Consider the following 8,280-nt stretch of genomic DNA (forward strand, 5'->3'; position numbering starts at 1 on the left):
TATTTTTTTGATCTTCTTTTTATTTTTTAGTCTGGTGTATTAGTCTGTTTTCACATTGCTGTAAAGAACTACTTGAGACTGGGTAATTTATGAAGAAAAGAGGTGCAATTGACTCACAGTTCCACAGGATGTATAGGAAGTGTGGCTGGGAGGCCTCAGGAAACTTACAATTGTGGCAGAAGGTGAAGGGAAAGCAAGCACATCTTACCATGGTGGAGTAGGAGAGAAAGAAAGCAAGGCAGGAAGTGCTACACACTTTCAAACATCCAAATCTCATGAGAACTCAGTCACTGTCACGAGAACAGCAAGGGGAAATCTGCACACATGATCCAATCACCTCCCACCAGGCCTCTTCTCCTACACTAAGGATCACAATTTGAGGCGAGGTTGGGTGGGGTCACAAAGCCAAGCTGTGTCATTCCACCCCTGGCCCATTCCAAATCTCATGTCCTTCTTATAATTCAAAACAAAACCATGCCTTTTCAACAGTCCCTCAACATCTTAACTCATTCCAGCCTTAATTCAAAAGTCCAAGTCCAAAGTTTCATCTGAAGCACGACAAGTGCCTTCTGCCTGTGAGCCTTTTAAATCTAAAACAAGTCAGTTACTTCCAAGATACCATGAGAGTGTAGTCATTGGGTAAATACTCCCATTACAAATGGGAGAAATTGTCCTCAACAAAGGGAGTATAGGCCCCATGCAAGTCTTAAACCCAGCAAGGAAGCCATTAAATCTTAAAGTGCCAAAATAATTTCCTTTGATTCCATATCTCACATCCAGGGCATGCTGATGCAAAGGATGGCCTTCCGAGACCTTGGGCAGCTCTGCCTCTGTGGCTCTGCAAGGTATAGCCCCTATGACTGCTTTAGTGATCTGGTGTTGAGTGCCTGAAGCTTTTCCAGGAGGATGGTGCAAGCTGTTGGTGGTTCTACCATTCTGGGGTCTGGAGGACAGTTCCACTAGGCAATGCCTCAGTGGGAACTTTGTTTGAGGGCTTCAGCCCCACATTTCTCCTCTGCACTGCCCTGGTAGATGTTCTCCATGAGTGCTCCACCCCTGCAGCAGACATGAAGGCATTTTCATATGTCCTCTGAAAACTAGATGGAGGCTTCCAAATCTCAACTCTTGCCTTCTGCACACCTGCAGGCCTAACTCCACATGGAAACCACCAAGTCTTGGTGCTTGCACCCTCTGAAGCAATGACTTTAGCTGTACCTGGGCCTCTTTTAGCCATGACTGGAGCTGGAGCAGCTGGAGGTGCCATGTCTCAAGGCTGAACAGAGTAGTGGGGTCCTGGGCCTAGCCCACAAAACCATTTTCCCCTCCTAGGCCTCTGGGCCTGTGATTGTAGGGGCTGCCATGAAGGTCTCTGACGTGCCTTAGAGATATTTTCCCCATTGTCTTGGTTATTAACATTTGGCTCCTCTTTACTTATACAAGCTTCTGCAGGTAGCTGCTTGAATTTCTCCCCAGAAAATGGGCTTTTCTTTTCTACCACGTGGTCAGGCTACAAATTTTTCAAAAGTTTATACTCTATTTCCCTTTGAAATATAAGTTCTCTTTGCTTATGCAAATGAACATGGGCTTTTAGAAGCAGACAGACCATGTCTTGAATGCTTTGCTGCTTAGAAATTTCTTCAGCCAGATACCCTAATTATCTCTCTCAAGTTCAAAATTTCACAAATCTCTAGAGCAAGGTCACAACGCCACCAGTTTCTTTGCTAAAGCATAGCAAGAGTGACCTTTGCTTCATTTCCCAGTAAGTTCCTCATTTCCATCTGAGATCACCTCAGCCTGGACTTCATTGTCCATATCACTGTCAGCATTTTGGTCAAAATCATTCAACAAGTCTCCAGAAAGTTCCAAACTTTTCCACATCTTCCTGTCTCCTTCTGAGCCCTCCGAACTGTTCCAACCTCTGCCTATTACCCAGTTGCAAAGTCATTTCCACATTTTCAGGTATCTTTATAGCAATGCCTCACTTCTCTGGTACCAATTATCTGTATTAGTCTATTTCCACACTGCTATGAAGAACTACCTGAGATGGGTAATTTATGAAGAAAAGAGGTATAATTGACTCACAATTCCACAGACTTCACAGGAAGCATGGCTGGGAGGCCTCAGGGAACTTACTGTTACATACAGCAGAAGGCAAAGGGGAAGCAAGAATGTCTTACCATGGTAGAGCAGGAGAGGAAAACGAGCAAAGGAGGAAGTGCTGTACACACTTTCAAACAACAAGATATTGTGAGAACTCACTCACTATCATGAGAACAACCAGAGGGAAATCTTCCCTCATGATCCAATCATCTCTCACCAGGTCCCTCTTCCAATACTAAGGATCACAACTTGAGATAAGATTTGGATGGGAACACAGCCATACCATATCATCTGGCTAAAGATTTGTTGATTTTGTTTATTCTTTTAAAAAGTCAACTTTTTGCTTCGTTGATCTTGTGTCTTTGTTTTAGTCTCAATTTCACTTATTTCTGCTCTGATGTTTTTACTTTTTTCTTTCTACTAATTTTGTTTTTTTTTTTTTGTTCTTGTTTTTAGAGTTCCTTGAAGTGTATCATTAGATTGTTTATATGAAGCCTTTCGAACTTTTTAGTATAGGCATTTATTACTATCAACTTAACTCCAGTGTTTCTTTGTTGACTTTCTGTCTAGATAATCTGTCCGTTACTGAAAGTGGGATGTTGAAGTTCCTTACTATTATAGTATTGCACTCTGTCTCTCTCTTTAGATCTATTTATGTTTGCTTTGTATACTTGGGAGCTCTGGTATGAAGTGCACAGATATGTAAAATTGTTATATCTTTTTGTTGAACTGACCCTTTAATCATTCTATAGAGACCTTCTTTGTCTCTTTTTACAGTCTTTTATTTGTATTCTTTTTTTTTTTTTTTGACAGAGTCTTGCTCTGTCAGCCAGGCTGGAGTGCGGTGGCACAATTTTACCTCACTGCAACCTCTGTCTCCCGACCTCAAGCTATTCTTCTGCCTCAGCCTCCCAAGTAGCTGGGATTACAGACATGTGCCACCACACCCAGCTAATTTTTGTGTTTTTGGTAGAAACGAGATTTCTCCATGTTGGCCAGGCTGGTCTCGTACTCCTGACCTCAGGTAATCTGCCTGCCTCTGCCTCCAAAAGTGCTGGGATTACCGTTGTGAGCCACCACGCCCGGCCGTATTCTATCTAATCTGATATGTAAATATAGTATTCCTGCTCGTTTTTGGTTTCCAGTTGCATGGCATATCTTTTCCCATCCCTTCACTTTTACTCTACTGTGTCTTTATGGGTATAGTGGTTTTTTTTAATGTAGCATATAGTTGAGTCTTGTTTCTTTCTCCATTCAGCTATATGCCTTTTAATTGGATAATCGAGTCCATTTACATTCAGTGCTTTTTTTTTGATGTGTAATTACTTTTTGTTGTTTGTTTTCTGGTTGTTTTGTAACTCCTTTCTTTCTTTCTTCCTTTCTGTCTTCATTTGTGGGTAAGTTGTTTCCTCTGGCAGCATGTTTAATTCATTGCTTTTTATTTTTAATGAATCCTATTATAAATTTTTGTATTGTGGTTGCCTTGAGGCTTCTAAAATATCTTATAGACATAACAAATTATTTTAAATAAATGACAACTTAAGTCAAAAAGAACAGAATACAAACAACAATCAAAAAGAGAAAAATGACCTCTGCACTTTAACTTCATCCCTCCCTCATTTTGACTTTATGCTATCTCAATGTGTATACTTTTGTATTGCCTATTTATTAATAGGTTGCTGTGGCTATTATTTTGTTTTCAATAGATTTGTCTTTTGGGCTTCGTACTAGAGTAATGAGTGGGTTTCACACCACAAGTACAGTATAGTGTATTCTGGGTGCATCCATGCACTTAATTTTACCAGTGGATTTTATACCTTCAAATATTTTATTTTTGCATGTTAGTGGTTTTTTTTCCCTAGATTGGAGAGCTCTCTTTAGCCTTTCTTATAAGACAGATCTGGTAATCTAGTAGTTGTGAATTCTCATAGATTTTATTTGGGAGATACTCTGTCTCTCTTTCGTATTGGAAGGATAGCTTTACTGGATACAATATTCTTGGGTAACAGGTGTTCTTCTTTCAGCACTTTGAAAATGTCATTTTACTCTCCCTGGCATGTATGGTTTCCATTGTGAAGTCTATTTTCAGATGAATTATACCTCTTTTTTATGTTACTTGGCACTTTTCTCTTGGTGCTTTTAGGATCCACTCTTTGTCCTTGATCTTTGAGAATTTATTATATACCTTGGGGTAGTTTTATGTGGGTCTGTTTGGTGTTCCCTGACCTTCCTTTTCCTGGATATTTATCGCCTTTTCAAGTTTTGGAAAGTTTTCCATTACTATTTATTCAAAGATTTCTATCCCTTGCTCTTGCCCAACTCCTTCTTGAACACCAATACTTTTTAGATTTGGTCTTTTGAGGTAATTGTATATACCTTGTAAGTAATCTTTGTTCCATTTCATCCTTTTTTTCTGTCTTTTCTCCTCTGACTTTATATTTTCAAATAGGCTGTTTTGGAGCTTACTGATTCTTTCCTCTACTTGATCCATCTTGCTGTTGAACATCTCTAATGAATTATTCAGTTCAGCAAATGTGTTTCTCGGTGCCAAGATTTGTTTGATTTTTTCCTATTATTTCATTTAAAACATTTTTTAGAGATAGGTCTTGCTCTGTCACCCAGGCTGGAGTACAGTGGTGCTGCAATCATAGCTCATTGCAGCCCTGAACTTCTGAGTTCAAGAGATCCTCTGCCTTAGCTTCCTGAGTAGCTGGGACTATAGGCCTGTGCCAACTAATTTATTTTTTGATTGATTTTTTTTTTTTGAGATGGAGTCTCGCTCTGTTGCCCAAGCTAGAGTGCAGTGGTGCAATCTCGGCTCACTGCAACCTCCACCTCCCAGGTTCAAGCAGTTCCCCTGTCTCAGCCCCCCAAGTAGCTGGGACTACAGGCACACGCCACCACGTCTGGCTAAATTTTTTTGTATTTTTAGTAGAGACGGGGTTTCACCATGTTGGCCAGACTGGTCTTGAACTCCTGACCTCAGGAAATCCACCCGCCTTGGCCTCCCAAAGTGCTGGGATTACAGGCATGAGCCTCCATGCCCAGCTGATTTCATTTTTTTAAAGATGGGGTCTCTCTATGTTGCCCAGGCTGGTCTTGAACTCCTGACCTCAAGCAATCCTCCCACCTCAGCTTCTGAGTAGCTGACGTTATATGCGTGAGCCACTGTGACTGGACTAATTCAGTTTTTTAAATTATATTTCTCTGATAAATTTCTGAATTACTTTTCTGTGTTATCTTGGAGATTGATGAATTTCTTTAAAACTACTCTTTTGAATTCTTGGTCAGAGAGTTTACATATTGCCATCTTATTAGGGTCAGTCACTGATTTCTTGTGTCTGTCTGGGGACATCATGATTCTCCATTTCATGTTGTTTCTTGTGGATATAGGTCTATGTCTTTGCATTGAAGGATTAGTTATTTTTTCCAGTTTTCTTTGTCTGTCTTGTCTTGGTTTCAATTGGATATGTTTGGTTAGAGATTCTTTGCACTTTGCCTGTTGATTTTTTTTTTTTCTTACTTTTTATTTTCCACTAGGCTGCTGCCTCCTCTTCAGCTCTAGATGACACCTTAATCCCAGGTTTGCCTTGGTTCTAGCATAGTCAGAGTGCCACTCATTCTGAATCAAGAAAGTCCCAAAAGGGATATATTGGTAGTGTAGGAAGGCTGGTTAGGGATTTGTGTCGAGAAGACCTGTGGAATGGACCTTTTACAGCATGGTGTTACTGAACATCCATTCTGATTTGGCATCTCCTTTGACTGAGTTACAGAGCAGAGTATCCAGAGTTGGGAATGGTAGTCCTGCCTCCTCCCTTTGTTTCTGGGCTCCCTTTGTCTCTGTCCTCAAGGCTATTTCTTCTTTCAGACACTCTCATGCTTCTTGTGGGTTAAGGCAGGGACAGGTCTTCTATCAGAGGACCCAAGATGGTGGGGAAGTTGGTTGTCCACCTCGACTTCACTTTTTTCAGTGTAAAAGTGAGAGACAGGGGAAAATTTTTGACATGCTTGGTGATGGGCATATATGGGGGAGGGGCATCATAGATATGGAATTTCAGTTCTCTTAATGCCTATTTGGAGTTTTTTCACTCTTCTGTGGCCCTTGGAACTGTCTCCTTCTCATATTTGAGTTCTGGGATATTGCAGGTGATAATCTCAGCACTGTATATTTATTTTTGGTTTTCTGTAATTGGAGAGAGAAGCTAGCTTGATTCTCTGACACAATTTTGGAAGCAGAAGGCCTCTTTTTCTTTCTTTCTTTAAGACAGTTTTCTGTGCCTCACCGTCTACCTGGTATATTTTTCTCCAAGTGACAGGTCCTCATTGTTTGTGGGTGACTGCCCAAGTTATATCAGTGATCTTCATGGGCTGACTCCAAACACTCAGGGCAGTGATTTTCTTCTCCTGACCAGAAAATTCTCATCCTGACTGGCAGGTCAGTTTTGACTTTTTTAGTAACTAGGTAGGAGAGCAGATCAATAGCTAATATGAGGAAATCCATAATTGCAATTCAGGTTTCTAATTTGGCCACTGGGCTTTTCTCTTTCTCTATAAGTGGTGTTTACTGTAGCCCTGAGGAGTGAAATGTACAGCATGTTTATCTATCATAAAAGGTAAAGTAAATTTCATGTTGTTAAGATTTATGGAACTTAATAAAGTAAAATTGCCTTTCTTCTGAATATCAGAACCCATGGATAGATAATGACAGGAGTTAGATAATGATCAAAATGCCATACTTTTTCCAACTGCTTGGAAAACTTATCTTTAGATCTTTACTAAAGATCAAGAGTTGAATCCAAGATGAGTAGGGGTTTGAAGAGAGGCCTTGTATGATGTCTGGGTATTATGCTACCTGATTATTTCTGGTAGTCATTCCTGACCTTGGTAGTGTCCATGAAAATGGACTAATAAAGAGTGGTTCATGCTTGTAATCCCAGCACTTTGAGAGGCCGAGGTGGGTGGATCAGTTGAGGTCAGGAGTTCAAGTCCAGCCTGGCCAATATAGTGAAACCCCATCTGTACTAAAAATACAAAAATTAGCCAGGCCTGGAGGTGTGCACCTGTAATCCCAGCTACTCAAGAGGCAGAGGCAGGAGAACTTCTTGAATCCAGGAGGTGGAGGTTGCAGTGAGCTAAATCACACCACTGCACTGCAGCCTGGGTGACAAAGTGAGACTCTGTCCAAAATAGAAAAAAAGTAAACATTAAAACATATATACAATTTGATGTTTGAACATGTGTATATACTTGTGAATCCATCAACATAATTAGGATATGAATATTTCCATCATTCCAAGAAAATTTCTCTTGTCCCTTTACAATACCCACTATGTGTGATCCCACCTTCCAGCTCCCATTGCTAGTTAGTCACTAACACATCACTATGTGTTAGTTTGTATCTTTTAAATTTTATGTAAATGGGATTATAAGATATGTATTCTTTTATTTTGCCTTGTTTTAATTAACATTATTGTATTAGTCCATTTCATATTGCTATAATATGTCTATTACCTGAGGCAGCATAATTTATGAAGAAAAGAGGTTTATTTGACTCACAGTTCTGCAGGCTGTACAAGCATGGCACCAGTATCTGCTCAGCTTATGGTGAGGCCTCAGGAAGTTTACAATCATAGCAGAAGACAAAGGGGGAGCCGGCTAGTCACATGATGAGAGAGGGAGCTAGAAAGAGTGGGTGGAGGTGCTAAGCTCTTTTGAATAACCAGCTCTTGTGTGAATTCACTACCATGGTGACAGTACCAAGCCATCCATGAGGTATCTGATCCCAAGACTCAAACACCTCTCACTAGGCCAACCTCGATCTTTGGAGGTCACATTTCAATGAGATTTGGAGGGGGCAAACATCCCAAGAATATAAATTATTATTTATAGATTCATTCATATTGTGTTTATGAGTTATTTATTCATTTTTATTGTTCTATTGTATCAATAGTGTTCTATTGTATCCATTACTAAAATGTGTTTATTTAGTTTTCTGTTGATAGACACTTGGTTATTTTCAGTTTGGGAATATTACAAATAAACCTGCTATGAACATTTTGTGTACAAGTCTGTTATAACTTTCTTTCTTCCTTCCTTCCTTCCCTCCTTCCTTCCTTCCTTCCTTCCTTCCTTCCTTCCTTCCTTCCTTCCTTCCTTTCTTTCTTTCTTTCTTTCTTTCTT

At 40.0% G+C, this 8,280-nt stretch overlaps 1 protein-coding gene across 2 annotated transcripts in view; it reads left to right on the top strand.

Moving 5' to 3' along the window:
• The window catches only part of UGT3A1 (UDP glycosyltransferase 3 family, polypeptide A1), a 41,360-nt gene that overhangs the window by 7,304 nt on the left and 25,776 nt on the right, over positions 1 to 8,280 (top strand). The gene's annotated exons all lie outside the window — the stretch shown is intronic.

Source organism: Mandrillus leucophaeus, unplaced genomic scaffold (assembly GCF_000951045.1).
Source record: "Mandrillus leucophaeus isolate KB7577 unplaced genomic scaffold, Mleu.le_1.0 Scaffold684, whole genome shotgun sequence".
NCBI lineage: Eukaryota > Metazoa > Chordata > Mammalia > Primates > Cercopithecidae > Mandrillus > Mandrillus leucophaeus.